A 14591-nucleotide genomic window follows, 5' to 3' on the forward strand; every position below is an offset into this window, starting at 1 on the left:
TAGCCTGGCTGCTTTGCTGGACAGCAGCAGTAGACCGTGTTAGGTGGGACCCTCCTGTGTGCGTTGCCCCTTTAAGGGGATGTGTTTTCTTGATGTGTATGGCCCCTTTAAGATGGGCCATGACTGTGTCATGGCCCAAGCTAATAAAAGGAGCCCCTGCAGGCACGTGAGATAGAGCGGCTGCAGACTCCCAAAGAGGAACGACTGAGTCCGTGTCTCATTATCAATGTAGGCCCCAGGCCTACACGTGGAGGCACAGGCCTGCACGCCCAGATACTGAGGGACCCGCGTGCCAGGATGGCAGCCGAGGTCCCCTCAGTCGGAGGCCTGGCAGGCTGTGACCCCACGCCAGGGTGCCGAGGCCCATGGCACCCAGGGCCATGCCGGATGTCCATGGCAGGCCCCCACCCCACACATGGTGGGCCTGCACGGCGCTAGCAGAGATAGCGCCCAGGGGCGCCTGCCGGATGACCATGGCAGGCGACCCCCAACAATGGCGACGAGGACCATGAGCCCGCGTTGCCCCCCTGCTGCTAGGAAGTGGTGGGGGGGAGAAGAGTTTCCAGCCCCACCGCGGTTTCGCGTGGCCTGCGCCTTACCGCCGTGGCACTGGGCGGTGTAGGCCCGGGCTGCCCCGCAGTGAGGCATACACCCGGCAACGTTCCGCCGCAAATAAGATGAAGGTGAGGTGAGCCATGGCATGTTTCGCCCCGGCCGCGGCCCTCAGTGCTGGGGGTGCTCGTGCGGCCGGGATCGAGGCATGGTGGCACCCTGACTCCTGCGACGTTCATTTTGTGCAGGGGGGGGGGACGAACACCACCCGGTGCGGTGGGACATGTTGCGAATCATTCCCCGGCATCCTGCCATACGGAGGATGAAGGGGTGTGCCCCCGGAATTGCAATGAGCGGTGTACGCCGCGAAAGGAGGGGCTAATGGCAGACCCCTGTGGCATCCGCTGTGCGGAGCCGTCGTGTCGTGCCTGTGGCCCTGGTGCGCCTGCCGTTGCAGAGGCCCAGTGGTCATCCCGCCCCAGAGACTGCGGATGCTGCTCCAGTCCGGAGCAAGCAAGAAGAGGTACGGTCGCAGCGGCAGTGGTGCGCTCCCCATGGGAGTCGGACTGTCTTCCCCAGCCGCGAGAAGGTGGAGGACGCGCTGGCCCGCCCCGCGAAGAGGAGAAGGAGCGGCGTCTGCCGCGAAGCGAGAGGCCGTGCTGGCCCGCCCCTGTACGGTGGGTCCTCCCCAGCCGCGTCCCTCTGCGTGGAGGGTGCTCGTGCGGCCGGGGGAGAATCCAGTCTGCTGCTCCCTGCGGCGTTCGCTGTGCTGTGGGGGTGAGGTGGGGATGCCAGCCTGAATTAAAATAAATAAATAAATAAATAAAAATAAAAAAAAAAGGACGCTGGCGCGTGTGTGTGCTGTTCCGGCACCCCTCCTCGGGGTGCGGGGATGCCAGGCAGCGGAGAATGTCGCGCTCCAGTCTAGCACGAACAACGGGAGGTGGATTTCCCCTGCAGGTGGCAGTGCTGACTGGTGTTGTGCTACCGCCAGAGTCCCCACAGTGATCACAGGCCCGGCAGAGCTGTCGGATGCTCCAGTCGGGAGCAGGTGGATAAGAAAATACCCGTGGAAGATCCCAGGCCGCTGCGGGTGAATGCTACTGTGCTCCAGCGGGAGCAGAATGGAAATAAAATACACATACATGCTCCCTGCTGGAGCGTATTCAAGTACAGCTGATGGCCCTATGACAAGCATGGGCCCGGTGGGGAAATAGAAGAAGAGCTCCAGTGGGAGCGGACGCCTGGAGGTGGGTTTCCCATGCAGCAACAGCATGGTTTTGCGCGTTGCAGTGCTGTTGGAGCCCAAGGATGATTCTGGGCTGACAGGCGGGGTGAAGTTGGGTGCAGAGTCCAAGTCCCTGCCGAAGACCATAACTCCCATATGACGGGAAACAGCAACACCACAGCCTATCAGTCAAGAAAGATAGCTGTTTTCCCCTAAGAACTGTTCAGATATCCATACAATCTGGAGAGGACAAGAAAGGCTAACCTCAGGCATGCCAAAGGGGAAGGGCAGGACGGCAAGATCTGAATTTGAGGCTATCCTTCCTCGGGTGCTGGTGCAGTCATCCTTTCCTACTACGGGGTAGGTCGGGGAGGTCGTCGGGAATTAGATGAGCAGCAGCCCCCACAGCGATACAACCCACACCCAGACCTGAGTGAGGTGGGCAAAGATGGACCACCAAATGCTTTTGGGGATTGGCTGCCTGGAGCTGTGTCCTGTTGTCAGCTCGAGGAGAGCACAACAAAGAACGCGGCCACCACAAGCGGGGGAAAACACCCCATGTCGACTGAGGCAGAAATTTGGCCCCGAACATTGGAGCAATACTGTAAGACCCCGAGGCCCAATGGCAGCAATATGTCACTAAAGCGGAGCATCTCCAGCAGCGCCAGGATGGTTCTGCCACCCTCCGGCTCATCAGAATTCCACACATCGACAGTGGGATCTCCACCCTCATGCTCATCGAGGCTCTCAAACCAGGACGTTGGAACTAGCTGTGCTGCCGGACACTCAGAGAAAATCAGGCGTCATTGCGCGCCTGCGGTGCCGGTGCTGTCCATCAAGAGATGTTGTGCTCACGGGGCAGGAGGAGAAAAAGGCCCTCCAGCACCGGGGAAGTGGCGCAAGGTGCTATCAGGTGGCTCGAGAGGGTGGCTCCCACCACAAACCTGTGACGCCAATCCAGCCCAGCGGTGGCAGCCGGGTAAGACCTGGCACACCGTTACAGTAGTCTGAGGGGAAGGCCAACCAGCGCAGGGGTTATCGTCTCCCGGAACAGCACCATCAAGCATAAACCACCCTGCCCACCATATTGGTGGCCCTGACTGCCCGCCACTGAAGACACCCTGGCGGCCTGTTGCTGATGACACCTTGCGCGCGATGCCGTCGAAGGGACAAGCTCAACGGGGTTTGGGGAAGATACCTGCTGGAACCCCTGAGTTCAATCGACAACTTGTGTCTGACCAATTAACCAGGCAGCTGTGGGCCCTAAAACCAAGGATCAGTGCATCAGTCGAGAAATGGGTTGCAGCTCATCATGAGTGCTTGTGCGCCCTTCTGTGCCCCTGGAGGAAAGAGATGTGCCAGAGCGGGGGAGCATTGCCAACAAAAAGGGGTGAGTGATGCCATATCACCCCGTACTTGATCAACAGCACATGGAGCAGCCTGGATGCCCTGTAACCGGCGTCTCGCTGCTCTGCTCGGAACATCAAGGGACTAGGCCGATGTGGCCCCTGGTGCCCGCCAGGTGCGGCTTTGCCGGCCGTGAACTATACCATCCATGGACCGGAACTCGGGAAGTGACTCCTGAATGGATGCGGATGGGAGATGGACTGGTCTAATGCTGCCCTGCGATTGTTTAAAGAGGGCTCAGTAGTATTGTGCTTTGATGCTGTGAACCTGCATAGTAGCTAGATGTTTTAAGTAGTTTCAGCAAAGAATAATAGGGTGAGGCTGTGATCCCGCAGTGGCGTGTGTGCATGTAACACCAGCCGCCAACCATGGCATCTGTTTGTGTATTTCCCGTTCCGAGCCCCAGGTTAATAAAGGGTTTTTGCGAACTGTGGTGGAACTGCCCCCATTCATCTGGCAGCTCACTTGCCACGACTGTCACCTGTTTCAGTGTGTTAGAAATGTGCTAATAGATGTTAGGGTTGTAGATAGTATGTGGTAGGTCTTTAATGGTTTGAGCAGGCTGAGTATGTGGCGGTGGCCTGTCTCGTTATTTGCCTGCCCCACATGTTTTAGACCAAAAGGTACGTCATTGTTTTTATCAGGTGGAATGCCTGTGTGTTTCAGCACTGTCTTGTTTGTTCATTATGAAAAAGGAGGAGTGTTAGGTGGGACCCTCCTGTGTGCATTGCCCCTTTAAGGGGATGTGTTTTCTTGATGTGTATGGCCCCTTTAAGATGGGCCATGACTGCGTCATGGCCCAAGCTAATAAAAGGAGCCCCTGCAGGCACGTGAGATAGAGCGGCTGCAGACTCCCAAAGAGGAACGACTGAGTCCGTGTCTCATTATCAATGTAGGCCCCAGGCCTACACGTGGAGGCACAGGCCTGCACGCCCAGATACTGAGGGACCCGCGTGCCAGGATGGCAGCCGAGGTCCCCTCAGTCGGAGGCCTGGCAGGCTGTGACCCCACGCCAGGGTGCCGAGGCCCATGGCACCCGGGGCCATGCCGGATGTCCATGGCAGGCCCCCACCCCACACATGGTGGGCCTGCACGGCGCTAGCAGAGATAGCACCCAGGGGCGCCTGCCGGATGACCATGGCAGGCGACCCCCAACAGACCGGGCCCAGACATTATGCATTGAGTAAGACATTGCTCTCGCTCTCAGACTGAGTCTGATTTCAAATTCGAGAATCACTTATTTTTTTACATAGATAACGTTACTGCTGTATACGGTGTACATAATACTTTATGAAATTAAATGATGCAAAAGCATCATGACACGGTCTGTGTGTTGACCTTCTTGGAAACCCCTAGAGGCTGGCACATCAGGCAGCCGCCTGCATTACTTTATTCAAAGACCGGCCCTGGCGAGATGTGTTCTCTTTTTTTCTTGTCTTGGTCTGTATCCTTTTTAAAAAAAAAATACTTTTTTATTGGTTTTGTTTATAACACTTCAACAACAGGCAACAAACTATACATACAATGCAGCACTCAGCGGTGGGATCATCGTGCTGTCTGTGCGCTTCGGCGCTCATTCCAGTCGCACTATGTTCCGTTTCTCCTTGCAGGTGTTCAGGCATATTTTCATAGGGGGTATGGGCTCTGGTCTGCCCAGCTCGTGCTTTATACAGATCGCTGCTAGTACAGTGTTCTCACCTTTATTCGAGCCCTAGTTTACATTACTCTCATTCGTTGGGGCTCTCCGGGTTGCTCCCTACATTGGGTGCAAACAACTCTTGCACCATTGTATTCCATGCCATTATCTTTTTGCTGCTTTCATGTGCGCCTCTCTGTAGGGCTGCAGTCCATACTGTCGACTCAGCCAGTGACCATAGCTTCAAGACTGCCCACCATGCTCCTATTGCCGGGCCTGTTCTAGATTTCCAGGCTACCGCTATTCAGCGTTTCGCCAAGATACACATAAAATCTTTCATTTTAGCCAGGTGCTCTCTTTGCTTATTACCCCTCAGGAATAGTCCTAGCAGGTAGGATTCAGGCGTCCAAGCGTGCATTTGGATGCCCCCTGCAGCAGCCTTCCTCCTGAATTTGTCCCAGGATTGTGCTATTACTGGGCAGGTCCAGAACATGTGCAGCATGTCTGCATTTTCCGTTGCGCAACTGGGGCAGGTCCGTCTTATCTTGCATCCCATCCTGGATATTCTGCTCGGGGTGAGGTAGGCTCTTTGCGTGACGTATAGTTGTGTCTGTTTGAATCTTGCATTTCTGGAAAAACTTTTTTGTGTACCACAAGGCTCTTGCCCAATCGTCATCTGTGAGAGTTCTCTGAAGTTCCAGTTCCCATTTTTTGCATGCTGGGAGTTCTGCAGTATTTTGGTTACACAGGAGCTGTTCGTATAGTCTGGACATTGTGTCCTTCTGACACATAATACCATGTGTCTTACACCTCATCCATCCCTTCGCCGGTGCGTAGGCCTGGCCACCTTTTGTTCATTGCCTGCATCATGCTTTTGTGTAACACGAATTGGCCATTGTGTATATTATTCTCTTCCATTAGGTTTGGAAACTCCTCCCACTGGCCCGCCCTCCATAGGTCTCCCACCTGCCCAATTCCTTTTGCCTCCCAGGGTCTTCGATATGTTTCGAGCACCTCCGGTTGGGTGTTCACCATTCCCGCTAGCAGGATATCTGCCGAAAAGGGGTCTGGTCTTTTCAGGATTTTCCAAGCTCTTTTCCATAGGGTGAGGTCCAACGTGATGAGTGAGGGGAGCGGCTGGTGTAGGGGCTCCTTCATCCATGTGATCTCTTTCAAATAACAGTATTGTAGTGCAGGCTGCAGGAGTAGTGTGTCTATGGACGTCTCATCTCCCAGCCAGTGTGCTATGAACTGCAGCTTACCTGCCAAATAGTATAGCCCGAAGTTTGGTACTTTTATCCCTCCTGAGTCGTAGTCCCTCTGCAATGTGTTAAGCGCTAATCTATTCCTTTCCCCTCCTCACAGGAATTCCCTTAACACAGTGTTCAGTTTTGTAAAGGAGTTCCCCGGAATATTGCAGGGTATGTTACTAAAGTGGTACAGGAGGCGGGGAAGTACTATCATCTTCAACAGTGCTGCCCTGCCCGGCATCCCAAACAGTAGTGTTTTCCAAAACACCATGGACTTCTGGGTGTTCTCGAGCGCTACTAACGTGTTTGCTTGGTATGACGCTGCTGGATCATGGTGTATGTCTATACCTAGGTATCGGAAGGAGGATGGCGCCCATTTCAGCCTCAACTAGGCAGGTGGTCTATTTTCCTGCGCCTAAGTGCTCCCAGGGGGTACAAGGAGGACTTTTCCTTATTAATACATATGCCGGATAACTTGCCATATGCTGTCACCACTTCTAGCAAGTGTGGTAGGTTGTTTTCTGGTTTATTGACATACAAAAGCATGTTGACAGCATACAACGAGAGTAGGTGAATCCCATTGTCTATGCTTATGCCCACGCTGCCATATTACTTCCTGATGAAGGCTGCTAATGGTTCTAGGGCGGTATGCAGTGATAAAATCGTGGCAAAAATGTCACCTGCACAAAAAATTGTGGCAAAAATGGCATGGTTTGACCTGTTAAAGGTGTACCCCATTACACCATTTAAGGGGAGCGGGGTTTTGTTGTCCCACGCTCCCCTTAAATGGTATAATGGGTTCGGGGTTTGGGGGGTGGTCCCCTGCATCCTTTAAACGGATTGCAGCGGCAAAACCACTGACTTTTTGCCGCAATATTTTGGTCAACTGCCATTTTTGCCGCCATTTTAACACATGGAACCTCTAGGGCCAGTATGTGCAGCATTGGCGACAGCGGGCAGCCCTGTTTCGTACCCCTGTGCATTCCCCATGCTGTCGAGACATGTCCCCACCCCAGATGTATGCCGCTCCTCAGCATGGAGACAGTTGGGGGGAGAGAATTTTAAAGAACCCAGAGGCATCATGGTTTGGTGCGTACATGTTCACCAGGCACACTTCCCTATTTTCTAACCATGCACCAATACTAGCCTTCCTTCTTTATCTTGCTCCACTGTTATAAGCTGGACGAGGACATTGGGTGCTATCCACGTCTGTACCCCTCTGGCATAAGTGGAGTAAGTTGATCCGTATACTCCCCCCCCCACTTTCTAGCTATCTTGGTCTGTTTTTATTTTGTGAGGTGTGTTTTTTGTAGCATTTCCGCTTTGACTTTTAATCTATTTAGCCATGGATACACTCTTAGCCTTTTAACATAGTTATTCAGTCCTCGTACGTTCCATGTAACTATACAAATCTTTTCATGACTTACCACAGCAGCTTTTTTGCGTGACCTGTCTTTTCCCATAGGCCTGCTTGTTCAATGTGGTTTCCTGGCATTCCTGTCTCTGTCTGGGTCTTTGTTTTTGTATTCATTGCTCCAAGTTTCGTTTCTAGCTCTTTTTCGGCTGTTCAGTAGAGGAGACAAGTAGGATTTCTGTGGTTTTTCAGTCTTCTCATAGGCTGCCACTCTCTGTAATGTGTTTACTGGTTTGTTCAGTGTGCCCTTAAATAGTGCTGCGCTAGTAGTGTTTGCTCCCACCTTCATTCCAACTTTTATCCAATAAACTTGAACTTTGAACAAACGACCAGTCACCCTCCCCCTGTTCAGGCTCCTCTGCTTCTCTTGCTCTGTCTCAGTTCCCTGAGAATGGCTCGCCAGAGCGCTTTAGAACTGGCATTGTACATTTTCTCAATGTTCTGGGGGTTGCGCGCTGTGGCAACTATTGAGGCAGTTTTGGTTTTCCCCCTCCTGTCTCCCGTTTATTTCTTGATCTTGTTTGGCCTTGGTTTCACATTTTCAGCATCGGTCTGTATGTCTTCAGGAGCTTCCTTGCTCATGTTCACGCCTGTAATTAGGGAGGTGCATTTCGGTCATTATTGTTGTTCCTCACGTCTGGTTGTGGTATGCCTTCCTGATCCATACAGACGTGGGCCTCTGCAGTGCTCTCGAAGAAGTGAGATTGGCCGTTGTGTAACACTTTTTAGTTGTGCAGGGTATAGCAACATGTATCATAAGTTTGCTCTCCTGAGGCGCTCTTTCATTGGTCCAAACTGTGCTCTTCGCCACTGTACTAGTGCAGTGTAATCTGGGTAGATTGCTAATATCGAGGAGTTCCTGATGATTGCTCTGCCTTCTCTTGAAAAGGTAAGGATCTTTTCCTATCTTTGAAGTTCATGATATTGGCTATCATAGGCCTCGGCGGTGTGCTCGGATTGGGGCTCTCTCCACTGCAAAGCCCTGCGACAGTGTGCCCACGCCCACCTCTTGCAACAGCAGGCTTTCAATATAGTTTGTGGGGTCTCTGCCCTCCTCTCCCTGCAGTAGGCCGATCAAGTGGATGTTATTTCTTCTGGCTCTCCCTTACGCATCCTTGACTCTGTGCTCCAAGGTTTGTATTCTTCCCAGCATGTCAGTGATTTGGGATTGGACAGTTGTGATATTGTTTGTCACACCTGCTGTTCCGTCATGCCCATCCTGTCCTACATGGCCCTAACATCCTGGCATAGCAGGCTCTTGCCCACTATTACTGCATCCATCTTATACTCCAGAGCTGTTTTCAATGCTGCTATCGCCTTTAGGATAGGACTATCTTCTTGGCGCCCCCCCCCCCCTGGTTGGTCGGATCTCATTGCGCCGGTCTCTGCTGAGGTGTGCGGGCTGTTTCCATTCTTGCAAGCATGTATCCCCATGCTGGTCTGCTTGATTTTACTTCCTCGCTGCTTATCTGGCACGCGCTGGCTCTCCCCTTTTTGCCTCTGTCCCAATAATTGTCTCTGCTTTTGTTCTGCTGCAGTCTGGTCTTATTAGATCAAATTGTTCTGAGAGCAGCACGGGTACTGTATCTTCCCAGGTCCCAGACCTCAAGTCTCACAGCCCAGCACTGTGGGTTGGCAGCCTAGGTTTGTAGCTACTGGCCTCAGGTGCTTGATTGAGTCGCAGTGCCCTAGACCCCACTCTTCCTTGGGATTCTTCTTATCTGTTTCAGGGTGGCTAGGTAGTAAGGGGTTGGTGCACAGTGGCCGCTGCTCTTTTACTGTGCCGGTGCTCAATTTTGTATAAGGTGTTGTTCTGCTTTCTCATGCTATGCAGGCACCGCCCAGTGTCTCCTGCTGCTGTTGTCTTGAGTATGCCTGGGGTTGTGTCACCAATATTTGCCCCTTGTGCATGTTCTCCCAGGCTCCAGGCCCTACACCATGATCTGTCGCTCTCTCTGCGTCTTTACGGAGGAGCACGGGGGGGGCATTTCTCATTACGCCTTCAAACCTTTATGCATGTGTTGCTGGCTACCTTCCCTTCTTGTGCGTGTCATGCAGCAGTGGTCCCACCTTTTGTTTTGCAGGGGTGGGGAGGGTACAGCTCCCAATCACTCTGTTATCAAAATATCTTCTTTGGGGCACATCCATGGTAATCGCCATGGGCTTGGGCTAGGTGCAATGATGGCATATTCGCTGGCTTTCGCGTCCACCCCTTTTCTTGCTCTCTCTCCCTTCACTGGGTGCGTTAGCCTTTATTGGAAGTGCTATTCGGGGGTGGGAAGGCCACCTCCCTGGTGTCCCTAGCACTCGTCTTCCTCTTCCGGATGTGTTCTTGGCGGGTCTCAGGCTATGTATGGGGATGTTCACCTACACCTTTTGCGTGGTGCAGGGTTTTGCTTCCTGGAATTTCGCTCAGCTTTCTCCTGCTGTGGATCCGCTCTGCGGAGGCACTGACCCCCTTTGCTGGTCTGCCCCATTGTATGCTGGTCCACTTTCTCACAGGTTACAGCCTGTGTGGGGGGCTTGCACTGCCGCTGCTCCTCCTCACCAACAACAGATTCTGCCCTTCTGACTTCCTTCACCTACCCTCCTCACTTCTCGTCCTCATCAGGCTGGACACCCTCCATCCGCCATCTTGGGTCAGATGCTCCTCCTCCATGGTGCGAGACGCTATGCACTATCCCTTTGGTCTCTCACACCGTGGTTTTCAGCACAGCTGATTCTGCAATGTTCCGACGCCTTGCCTCAAAGTTTCAGCTAGAATCAGGCCAATTTCTGGATGTTCTCTCAGGATCTTACGGGAGCTCTGAGGTTTCACCGCCTCGACACATTGCCTCCAAGCCACGCCCCTTCGGTCTGTATCCTTAGTGTGTTTAGTGCTGTCCACAGGGGGTTCTGGGGTGATGCAAATTCTGATAAGTGATTTCCGTTGTGTGTGGGTGTGGTTTCCTTCCTATTTCTGTTTTCTTTTCTTATTTCTTTGTCTTTCTTGTATCGTGGCACGTTTGTGGTATATGTCAATTGTTCTGGGATTTTGGTATGCAGTGTTTTTCAGGAGCAGGTTCCCCTCCTGAATTTTTTAACAGGCAGGGGACTACAGTGCTTGGTAGTACACACAATGATGGAAGAAATTACAGAATGTAATGATCTGCTGGACGTGTAGATTCATGGAAAGTCTGGAATCCCTCATAAAGCCAAAGTTCTATGCAGAGGAGTACACTGGTGACACAGCTTCATCCATAGCACATTTCGGCAGCTGTTTAGCTAAATAAATAGGACACTCTATGAATAAGGTGGAGCTTGAGCAGAGATAGAGCAGTCTTTGCAGTCAACACTGCCTCTGTGCTTCAGTCTCCAGTATCTCTACCATTGCTTTTTCTTTTGTGGGAGGACCCATAAAAGCCTACCTGATACCGCGGAGCGGTCGCGGAGCTAGAGCAGAGGTAGAGCAGTCTTTGCAGTCCTTTTTAGGACTGCAAAGGACATGGGCTCTGAACAAAATCTGCTTCAACAAACGTCGGTGAGACTCACTAATGAGGGCGAAGAAGACGAGAAAAGGCGTCTGAGAAGTTCACGCCCAATACAACAGCAATCATGCCCCTCCACAAGTGCAAGCAAACTGCCAGACCACGGCCGCAAGGACCCTCAGCTACAAATTGCATGCCGCCAGCTATCAGCACCATTATCATAACAGGAGTACAATTTCGCGCTGAAAAATTAGCACTAAACCCCCTAAAATCAGCAAAGAAGGGAGCGCATCTGTCTGCAGATCTCCAATCAATCCAAAGTGACCTTGTAAAAGTGAGGGGCCAATCTGCTATGGACCCTGCCATGACTACCCAAGACCCTCCAAAGGAAAATACCACTACCGGCGAAGAAAGTGAAACCACGGATGCCCTGAACGTTCGGTGCGAGCCCTCTGCTGACGGCAGCCCAGTGCAGTCGGTCGGAGGACGGACTGTGAGGGACTCGCCCCTGCCAGAGGGAGCCCACAAACGAGCGGCTACTGCAGCATTGCCATCAAAAACTAACCGCCAAAAGAAATCACAAGAACCATTGGCAACCTTACCTGCCTTGGACACGGACTCAGCACTGCAGGAACCGCGCGGGCCGGGGGGCTCCTTGGGCGTGTGCGGGACTGTGGAACCGACGCCCTCGTCTGAGGCCTCTCTGAGCCTGGGAAGCTTGCAGGAGCTAGCGGGGGCCCCAGCCCCGCTCGAGATCATGGCGCAGGTCCACGCCGTGTGAGAGGAGGACAGCGCGGAGCCCTGGGAGCCCCGCCCACTAGATTTGGAGCAGAGCAGACCCGACTCCGCTGGGGACTCGGAGCTCTCAGCTGGCTCTCAAGCTCCACTAGCGGCTCAATCTGCACCACAGCAGACACCCCCCATGAATGGAGTGGACGGGGGAGAAGATGTTAGCCAAGAGGCACCAGTGAATGGCTGGGAAAACATCTATGATAAACAGCTACCAGGCCAGTAAAAGAACAAAGGGGGAAACCTAACATCAAAACATCCTAGAACTGCACAACTGGCCCCCATTGCAGAAAACAATAATAAAAAAATAAAACCAAAAAAGAACACCATCAAAAGTCGCAAACAAGAGACAACTAAAAAGGGGACTAAAGTCCCTACAAAAGAAGCATGTTTAAAAACAACTTTCTGCAACTCGCTAAAAGACTTCTTCGCGAGACAAGGAAAAAGACAACACAAAGTCCTAACTGAAATCACAGATGACGAAATTGTAGAAGCACTAACGGACTTGCCTCCAGTCCCGAAAACCCGCAAAACAGTCTACAAACCCAGCGACACCACAACACTGACAAACAACAACGCGGTGCCAGGTCTAGCACGACCCCAGGAGCTGACTAAGAATCCCTCCCAAGGGTTCCCTCAGAATGATAACAAACACCTTAACGCCGACGCTGTGCAGGATAAAAACACACAATTTCCAACTATACATGTAACACCCCCTGCATACCCGGGTACGCGACTGCAATCTCCACAAGAAGTCCTCCTTCCGCCAGTGGGGCCACAAAAGGAGGATGAAGAATGGAGAAAGTTAATCCCCAGGGACCTCAACATAACCTCGCCACCTCATAGCGATGAACCCCATATTGCACCAGACTCAGAGGCCTTACAACCTAGAGATGAGGTCAACGCAGACTGGCAGATTCCAGCAACTCCAAGACCAGCAAGAAAGTCTTCATTAACCTACTTGCCAAGAGACACTCGACCCTCACAAAACTAGCTGCACACCGAACAGAAGCACGGGCCATGCCTACTCACTCCCAAAAGAAACCCCAACAAAAAAAAAAAACATGATGTCCCTCAACGAGACTCTAAAGGACCACACAACACTTATTGCATTAATGCACACAAAATTGATTTACCTACAAGGTTTCATTAACGCAAAGGAAATCAGCCCAAAGGAAAGCTTTGTTATTCCAATCTCCCAAGGCAATTCAAAACTAAGAAACAAGGCCTGCATCATCATTGACTCCCCACGCAAACCTACGGCTTCTCGGAAACCAAGCTGCCCTTCCAAGGACAGCCTGGAAAAGTCTTACCCTGCAAATCAGACTTCAACAAAGCCAGGGAGCACAGAAAACATTCCCCGTGAGTCAGAAAACCATCAAAAGCCAAATCACATTTTATTCAATCCACAGAAAAGAACAATCTCGCAACTCCAACCACAACCACATGATCCAATCCAAAAATCTCTGAGAACAGTCGATTGCTCCATGGCAGACAAAAGCTCCATGAACATAACTGTACACCTCTCCCCGATCTAGGGGCAATCAAGAAAGTGAGAGAAAGAGTACCGGCCTCTATGAGAACACCGGAAAAAAAACACCACCAAAAAACCGCAGACGGAACAGCTCAACAACCTCAACACCGAAACCATGGGCTAACTCGAGAGCTCCAAAAGGACCACTCCAGCCTAAACAGCCAGAACTAGATAACCATATACACCGAAAGGAAAACGGAAGAACGCAATTGCAACGCAGCCCCGTACAAAAAAGCCGCAACGAACATATAATCACAGACGGCAGGACCCCTCATCGCCTCAGAGCAACCCGCAAAGTCTCTCAGAGTGACCCAAACAAAACGCGACCTGCTCGAGGCCAACTCAAGAACCCACCCAGAATCACAGGCCTTAAACTTGAACAAACAGAAAAAAACACAGAACCCCTAACACTAAACCGAGGAACAATTATGAAAATTCTAAGATATACGAACAACCTTAAACGTCTACGCCCAGAAGACATTACACTCGTCGAACCCTACCACAAAGGTAGGAAGGCAAAGGCCTACATACACATAACAGAATCCCCAAGAGCAAGTCTGATCAAGGAAGATTGTGAAGCCCTCCTCAAAAAAGGATTCCTCTTAACACATTACCAAGATAAAAACCCCTCTTCTGGCCAGGGTACGGAGATAAAATGGCAAGCTCCCAAAGGGCGCATTATTGGACGAAAACGGAATTATACCATTGATCAGAAATTAATTATGGCAGCTCACAACACCAACGGCTCCAAACTAAGACCTTTGAAAAGCAGATAAAAGAACAAACGGAAAAACCCAAACAATCACCTAGCGAAGAGCATCTCCTGGGAAAGGTCAACAAGCTCACAAAGGAATCCGCTACGAATAGCCAACAAGACCTTAACACAAAACCAAAACAAAACACTCTATCCTTCGGACCAATAAAACAACTATGGGCTTGGCAACCAAAACCAGCAAACTCCATGACCAACAAATATCAACCAGCAATTAGACAAAAAAAAAATGATATGCCAAGAAACAGAGAAGGAAAGAAATCTACACCGGCGACACTAAAAATGGGATCGTGGAACACTAGGGGCTTTAAACATCTGACGAAAAAAGGAGAAACCAACCTGGGAGACTTTGATATCCTTGCACTCCAGGAGACCTGGCTAACGACTGCACCAGCAATGGGCGGCTACGCAATCGAAGTCGCCCCAGCCAAAAAAGGTCTGATAGGTTGCCCCTCAGCCGGCCTTCTAATCGGAGTCCGCTATGGATGCGGCCTGTCAATTGAAAAAAAGCAGTCTTTCTCGCAAAGCCACCACTCAGTGCA

The sequence above is a fragment of the Ambystoma mexicanum genome, chromosome 10 (genome assembly GCF_040938575.1).
Source record: "Ambystoma mexicanum isolate Mex_15411 chromosome 10, UKY_AmexF1_1, whole genome shotgun sequence".
Classification (NCBI taxonomy): domain Eukaryota; kingdom Metazoa; phylum Chordata; class Amphibia; order Caudata; family Ambystomatidae; genus Ambystoma; species Ambystoma mexicanum.